Genomic DNA, 9057 nt, shown 5'->3' with positions numbered 1-9057 from the left:
TGGAGAAGTACAAGGCAAGATTTGTTGCTTGATGCTTTTCACAGATAGAGGGGATTGATTATGAGGAGCCCTTTGCACCTATCGCAAGGTATTCTTCCATACAAACGATTCTTGCTCTCCCAACGCAGATGGGATGGCACATTCATCATATGGATGTGAAGACTGAGTTCCTCAATGGAGTCATTGAGGAGGAGGTGTACATTGAGCGACCCGAAGGCTTTGAGGTCTTCAGCAGTGAGTCGCATGTGTGCAGGCTCAAGAGAGCATTGTATGGGTTGAAGCAAGCCCACGTGCTTGGTACACACGGATAGACAACTATTTCACAGGACTTGGATTCTCCAAGAGCAAGGCGGATCCTAACCTATACCAGATTGTAGTGGAGGGTAAGTTGCTTATCATTGTACTGTATGTTGATGATTTGATTCTAATGGGTGATGAGTTGTTGATACTATCATGCAAGAAGGATCTTGCTACAGAGTTTGAGATGAAGGATTTGGGCCTCCTTCACTATTTCCTAGGATTGGAAATGTGGCAGCGCAGTGGTGGACTGTTTGTTTCTTAGGGAAAGTATGGTCGGGAGATACTGGAGAAGTTCAACATGCATGGCTGCAAGCCTGTTGATACTCCTCTTCCTGGAGGTTGGAGGAAGGAGGATGCCACTTCGGGAGAAGAAGTGGATGCCATTGTTTATCGACAGTTGGTGGGGTCGCTGATGTATTTGGTCAATACACGACCCGATATATGCTATGCAGTTAACCAGCTTTCACAAGCTATGGTTAAGCCTACCAAGCTCTTCTGGAAGACGGGCAAGCATGTATCGCGTTATTTAAGAGGCACATCGGGATATGGTTTGTGGTACATACAGGGGGATGAGGTGAAGCTATGTGGCTTCATGGATGCAGATTGGGCAGGGAGCCCAACGGATAGAAAGAGCACATCAGGAGGGGTCTTCAGTATTGGATCGACAGCAGTTTCTTAGTACAGCAGGAAGCATAGATCCGTGGCACTCAGTTTAGCAGAGGCCGAGTATATGGAAGCAAGTTTGGCTGCATGCGAGGCTATATGGATGAGGAAGATCCTGGTTGGTTTGTTCGGTGCTCATTTGGATCCTACTGTGATTTACTGTGATAACCAGAGTTACATTAAACTCTCGGCTAATCCTGTATTTCATTATAGATCTAAGCATATTGACATCAAGTACCATCATATCAAAGATTGTGTGCAGCGGAGGATCATGTTGCTTTCATACATTCCAACGGAGGATCAAGATGCTGATATTCTGACGAAGGCTCTCACTAGGAGCAAATTCGAGTACCACCGAGGCAGGATAGGGGTTGCTGATACTCCATATCTTGTTGAGAGGGAGTGTTGAGATTGCAACAAGATGATGGAGCTTAGTGAAAAGAGTCGCCTTCACTAAGTGGGCCCACAGGCAAATTATGGCGCAAGTTCTATTTTTTGATCCCAACAGGGATGATCACAGTATGGGTGATCACAATATGAGTGATCACAGTATGGGTGACCACAGTATGGGTGACCACAGTATGAGTGATCACAGTATGAGTGATCAAAGTCTATTTTTAGACTGGCTGTCAAAAATAGAAAATTCAAATATTATTGTCTCATAATAATATTTGGACTATAAAATTGATCTTATTCTCTTGGAGCACTTCAGGATGAGCTACGGATGTGGTACATGCAGATCCCATAAGGAAATATGTGGTTACCTATGGGATGACTAGTATTTGCATGCAGGACTTTAGTTAGAACTCAAGTGAGTTGAGTTTAGTGGACTGGAGGTGCAGTTGATGGATTTGTGTTCAGTTTAGCTTTGTTAAATTGGTTGTATTTAGTCTAACTGGAAAATAGACTAGAGATGAGTTGGGTGAATTAGTTATTAATTAATTCAAAAGTTATTAACTCATAATGCAACTATAGAATACATCAGTTAACTCAGTTGCATGTCAGTGCATGTTCATTTCAGCAGGGACAGGTGTTAGAGGATCAGATTGCTATCAGTTGTGACTATAGTTGTGTATGAGGATTTGCACAATCAGAGGGATTGAGTATGCCAATGAATTGGCCAATACCAAGAATTGTAGCCTGTGCTCACGTCCAACACAGTGTGAGTGATTCTTTGCAGGTGAAATACGAGTTTGGTAAACCATTCTCATTAGTTCTTGAGCAGGTATTGAGCTGGAGAGGCAGGCAAGCAGTGGAATAGATTTGGAGATCAGATCTGAGTTGTATTGTGTGTAACAGGTGGAGCTGGTACTGGATTGCTTGTGAGAATTGTACTTTGTAATGTTACCTGTTCTCAATCATTAATATACAAATAGTTTGGGTTTTTAGCGAGATGCTTTCCCCGGGTTACATATTATGTTAATGTGTGAATTTTCTTGATGTTTTATTGTTATTGATGCTGCTATATTGATGATCAACGTAGAGGAGCTTATGTATTGTGTATGTATTCCGCAATAGTACATGATCAGGATAATCTCTATCGAATATGTGTTAAATTATTCAAAATTTCTACATAACAAATGCCACATTGAGGGACATCATGTTATGGAGTGCCCACAAATGAGAGGGATGAGCACTCCCTCTATACCGACAGGACCCTCTACATCTTTCCCCGTCACTGGAGTTTCACAGGTTGGTATGCAAGTGTTATATAAATGCCACATTCAGTTCCACACCTTTCCTAATCAGTAAAGTGCAGTCCTAACCAAGTATTATGAAATTTGCAGGACTTACGAGCATCTCCCTTGCCTCTGTCCACTTTCACAGAATTATTCAAATGTCCCAGATAAATTTTTATGCAAGTTCTATGGATATCCTACCCACCACATTGATCAGTGCAAGTCATTGGTTGCCTTAGCTAACCGATTAGACCATTCTGCTTAAAGGATTAATCAAGCTCCTCAAGGACGAGAAGGTGGTGGAACAAGGGGGGGAAGAATAGGAGGCAAAGGTTTGACTTGTTGTTACAATTTTGACCAAGAAGGGCATGTCACAATAGACTTCCCATTGCCCAAAAGGCCCTGGTGCTCTTAGTGCAAGGTCAATGCACATGCAACGAAAGACTGTCTTAAGCTAATTGCCAGATGGGAAGATTGCAACCGCCAAAGGGGAGACAATATAATTAAAGTTGAACCAAGGGAACCATAGTCTTCTCTCCTTTCAAATATTAATATATTCACTTGGGGAGGAAAAAAAACTGGGGCTGATTTTGGTGCCGCAAAACAACCAAGAATAATAAAGCCAACCTCACCAAAGTGCTCATACGATCATAGCCGACATAAGTGATATTACAAGGAGGTAGCAATGATTTTTAACAAATTTACTCCAACTATTGGCCTCCAAGGAGAACAATCAAAACATTCAAAAATAAGGAGTCCAAACCTCTTGCAAAACAATTCCCAACCTATATCTGAATGGTTCAAGTTGTTCCTACAGATTGTGAACGATGAGAAAATGCTTAGACAGTTGTGGGGAAATCTTAAAGTTGTTGTCAAAGATGGTGGCCAGGGGAGAAGTTATTTTTTCCAATCTACTTTAAAGAAACTCTAGACAGGTACACGGGAACAACAAGAGAACAGGGAGGGAGCTTCGGATTGATGCACAGATTGCAGGCTTCTAAATTAAAGATACATTGCTAGACTTGGGCTTAGATGTGAATATCCTGTAGAAATTTTGAATAATTTAACACATATTCAATGGAGATTATCCTGATCATGTACTAATGCGGAAAACTTACACAATACATAAGCTCCTCTACGTTGATCAAGAATATAGCAGCATCAATAACAATAAAACATCAAGAGCATTCACACATTAACACAGTTTGTATCACGGGGAAAGCATCTCGCTAAAAACCCCACACTATCTGTATATTAATGATTGAGTCATGTAACATTACACAGCATAATACTTCTCACAAGTATCTCCACCTCTGTTACACACAATACAGCTCAGATCTGATCTCCAAATCTCTTCCACTGCTTGCCTGCCTCCACTGCTCAATACCTGCTCAAGAACTGATGAGAATTGCTTCCCAAACTCGATTTTCACCTGCAAAATAGTCACTCACTCTTTGTGGACGTGAGAAAAGGCTAAAATGCAGGCCAAATACGTGAGCAAACTCATTGGCATACTCAATCCTTTGATTGTGCAAGATCTGGTGCACAACTATAGTCACAACTGATAGCAATCTGATTCTCTACCACCTGTCCCTGTTGAACTAAACATGCACTGACATGCAACTGAGTTAACTGATGTATTCTTTAGTTGTATTATGAGTTAATAATTAGTTTAACAACTCATCATTAGTCTATCTGCAGTTATACTAACTACAACCAGTTTAACTAAGTTAAACTGAACACAACTCCATCAACTGTACCTCCAGTCCACTAAACTCAACTCACTTGAGTTCTAACTGAAGTCATGCATGCAACAACTCAAATGACTCATAAGAAAAACGAATTTCCTTCTGACAGCTGCATGTGCCACTTCTGTAGCTCAAACTGAAGTGCTCCAAGAGAATAAGATTAAGTTTATAGTCCAAATATTATTGTGAGATAATAATATTTGACTTTTCTATTTTTGACAGCCAGTCTAAAAATAGACTTGATCACTCACACTGTGATCACTCACACTTTCATCAAAAATAGAAGTCCATCTATTTTCCCAACTTGATCAATCATCCATAAACATAGACATGATCCATATGTCTAAAAATAGACATAGTCTAAAAATAGCCTGCGGGCCCACTTAGTGAAGGCGACTCTTTTCACTAAGCTCCATCATCTTGTTGCAATCTCAACACTCCCTCTCGACAAGATATGGATTATCAGCAACCCCTATCCTGCCTCGGTGGTACTCGAATTTTCTCCTGGTGAGAGCCTTCGTCAGAATATCAGCATCCTGATCCTCCGTTGGAATGTACGAAAGTAACATGATCCTCTGCTGCACACAATCTCTGATATGATGGTACCAGATGTCAATATGTTTAGATCTATCATGAAATACAGGATTAGCCGAGAGTTTAATGCAACTCTGGTTATCACAGTAAATCACAGTAGGATCCAAATGAGAACCGAACAAACCAACCAGGATCTTCCTCATCCATATAGCCTCGCATGCAGCTAAACTTGCTGCCATATACTCGGCCTCCGCTGAACTGAGTGCCACAGATCTCTGCTTCCTGCTGTACCAAGAAACTGCTGTCGATCTGATACTGAAGACCCCTCCTGATGTGCTCTTTCTGTCTGTTGGGCTCCCTGCCCAATCTGCATCCGTGAAGCCACATAGCTTCACCTCATCCTCCTGTCTGTACCACAAACCATATCCCGATGTGCCTCTCAAGTAGCGCAATACATGCTTGCCCGCCTTCCAGAAGAGCTTGGTAGGCTTAACCATAGCTTGTGAAAGCTGGTTAACTACATAGCATATATCAGGTCGTGTATTGACCAAATACATCAGCGACCCCACCAACTGTCGATAAACAGTGGCATCCACTTCTTCTCCCGAAGTGGCATCCTCCTTCCTCCAACCTCCAGGAAGAGGAGTATCAACAGGCTTGCAGCCATGCATGTTGAACTTCTCCAGTATCTCCCGAGCATACTTGCCCTGAGAAACAAACAGTCCACCACTGCGCTGCCATATTTCCAATCCTAGGAAATAGTGAAGGAGGCCCAAATCCTTCATCTCAAACTCTGTAGCAAGATCCTTCTTGCATGACAGTATCAACAGCTCATCACCCGTTAGAATCAAATCATCAACATACAGTACAATGATAAGCAACTTACCCTCCACCACAATCTGGTATAGGTTCGGATCCGCCTCGCTCTTGGAGAATCCAAGTCCTGTGAAATAGCTGTATATCCGTGTGTACCAAGCACGTGGTGCTTGCTTCAACCCATACAGCGCTCTCTTGAGCCTGCACACATGCAACTCGCTGCTGAAGACTTCAAAGCCTTCGGGTTGCTCAATGTACACCTCCTCCTCAATGACTCTGTTGAGGAACGCAGTCTTCACATCCATCTGATGAATGTGCCATCCCATCTGCGCTGAGAGAGCAAGAATCGTCCGTATGGAAGAATACCTTGCGACAGGTGCAAAGGTCTCCTCATAATCGATCCCCTCAATCTGTGAAAAGCCTCGGGCAACAAATCTTGCCTTGTACTTCTCCACACTCCCGTCAGCTGCCTGCTTAACTTTGTAGATCCATCTCGAACCCACCACTGATTTCCCTTCCGGTCTAGGAACAATCTCCCATGCACTGTTTCTGACAATAGAATCATACTCTTCCACCATGGCGTCTACCCATGCGGGATCCTCCACAGCTTCCTCGAAAGAGGATGGCTCAGTCACAACACACTTGCTCATAAGAGCCATGTATCCAGTGTACCGATCAGGTGACTGTCTCTGCCTGCGTTGGGCTGTAGGTGGTCCTACAACTTTCTCTGCATCTTGAGCCAGTCGCTCAGCTTCTGTCAAGCGCTTTCGCCCTCTGATGGTTGGCGCTGCATGAGTGGTCTCTTCCACTCCATGAACCTCGTCCTGTGGCTGATCCACGTCCTGAAGCTCATCCTTAGGAACTAATAGCTCCTCATCTGCATGCAAGTGTAGCTCCCTCTCAAGCGAACACTTCATGGCTTTCTCCTCCTGAAATTTTATATCCCGTCGCACAACAGTTTTACCACTATCTGGCAAATACACACGATAGTTGTGGGGCGTATCAGTGTACCCCACAAATATCCCAACCTCTGCAGTCGGTTCCAACTTCTTTCTGGCATCCTTCGTCACATGCATGTAAACGTTAGCACAAATCCTCAAATGAGAAAGATCAGGCTTCTTACCAGAATAAGCCTCCTCGGGTGTACTCATGCCAAGTATCCTATGAGGACAACGGTTCTGCACATAAACTGCTGTATTGCATGCTTCCGCCCACAAGTGAAGGGGTAGGCCCTGATCATGCAACATTGCCCGTGCAGCACCCACAATCGTTCTGTTCTTCCGCTCAGCTACCACGTTCTACCGTGGGTTATGGGGAGCTATGAGCTCTCTACGAATCCCTTCTGCCTTGCAGAAATCCTTGAACTCGTCCGAGATGTATTCACCACCATTATCGCTCCTAAGAGCCTTCACCTTCTTCCCCGACTCCTTCTCGACCAGTGCTTTGAATTCACAAAACTTTGAATATGTCTCGCTCTTCTTCTGCATGAAGAAGATCCAGCACTTACGAGAGAAATCATCAACAAAAATCACATAATACCTGTGTTTTGCTGTCGAAGCAACTGAGAAAGGTCCACACACGTCTGTGTGGATTCTCTCAAGGATCGTCGTGGCGCGACTATCCTTCTCGTGAAAGGTGGCTTTCACAAACTTCCCCAAAGTACACCCCTTGCACTGATCTGACTACGCAAGTGTGCCTTTAGGAAGCCCTGTAGTGATCTGCTGCAGTATCTTCAAGGCTCCATGGTGAAGGTGACCCAATCTCCTGTGCCACAACTCGCCATCATCCCGGCTCACCAATCCTTCTGCCTTGCCTGCCATTGCTACGCATCCATCTACATGCAACTGATAAAGGTTCCTCACTCGAACCCCTATCTTCCGGGTCTCACCAGTTGTCTTGCTGCGCAGGAAGGCCTTTCCCTCGCTGAAAACAACATCATACCCCTTGTCTTCTAACATCGCCACTGAGATGAGATTCTTCTTCAATCCTGGAACATGCATGACTTCCTTCAATACAAAGGGTTTACCAGACTCCCTCTCAAAGGAAATGGTACCGATACCGGTCGCACTGTATCTACCATCATCGCCCATCTCGATGTGCACTCCAAGATCTTTGTCCTCCAGATCAGAGAACAAATCTCTATCTCCCGTCATGTGAAAAGACGCACCACTATCCAGGAACCACATTGATCCCATCACACTTGAAACCAAGCATGCGATCAATGAAAAATCAAGCTCAAACTGAGAAGCTAAAGCCTCTCCCCCTGCAGATCCAGCAGCTTGCTTGTTCTTCTTCTTCTGTGGACAATTTGTGGCATAGTGTCCATGCTGGTGACAGTGAAAACACTTCACTTTGGACATATCCTGCTTCTTGCCTTTCGCACCAGAATGAGAAGCCTTCTTGCTCTTCCCTTTCTTTGCTTTGGCAGCCAAAGCACAATTCTCTTCATCAGATACCTTTGATGAAGATCCATTCTCACCTTTATTGTTACTGAGTTTATCCTTGAGCGCCAGGTCGCTCTTTCTTTGGAATAACATTTGCAATCCGTTGAAAGACATTTCAACAACACTACTGCAAATTCGATTTTCCACCAGCAACCAACTCAACTGCTTCCGATCAACCCTCTCTTGATATCCTGTAAAAATCTCTTCTACAAATCAAGCTGCTCCGATACCATGTAGAAACTTTTTCTACAATTATCTAGCTCTGATACCATGTAGAAATTTTGAATAATTTAACACATATTCAATGGAGATTATCCTGATCATGTACTAATGCGGAAAACATACACAATACATAAGCTCCTCTACGTTGATCAAGAATATAGCAGCATCAATAACAATAAAACATCAAGAGCATTCACACATTAACACAGTTTGTATCACGGGGAAAGCATCTCGCTAAAAACCCCACACTATCTATATATTAATGATTGAGTCATGTAACATTACACAGCATAATACTTCTCACAAGTATCTCCACCTCTGTTACACACAATACAGCTCAGATCTGATCTCCAAATCTCTTCCACTGCTTGCCTGCCTCCACTGCTCAATACCTGCTCAAGAACTGATGAGAATTGCTTCCCAAACTCGATTTTCACCTACAAAATAGTCACTCACTCTTTGTGGACGTGAGCAAAGGCTAAAATGCGGGCCAAATACGTGAGCAAACTCATTGGCATACTCAATCCTTTGATTGTGCAAGATCTGGTGCACAACTATAGTCACAACTGATAGCAATCTGATTCTCTACCACCTGTCCCTGTTGAACTGAACATGCACTGACATGCAACTGAGTTAACTGATGTATTATTT

The sequence above is a fragment of the Pinus tabuliformis genome, chromosome J, assembly GCF_031772625.1.
Source record: "Pinus tabuliformis cultivar Carrire ecotype Pingquan chromosome J, CPIR1, whole genome shotgun sequence".
NCBI classification, from domain to species: Eukaryota; Viridiplantae; Streptophyta; class Pinopsida; order Pinales; family Pinaceae; genus Pinus; species Pinus tabuliformis.
This window is presented reverse-complemented; position numbering follows the sequence as displayed.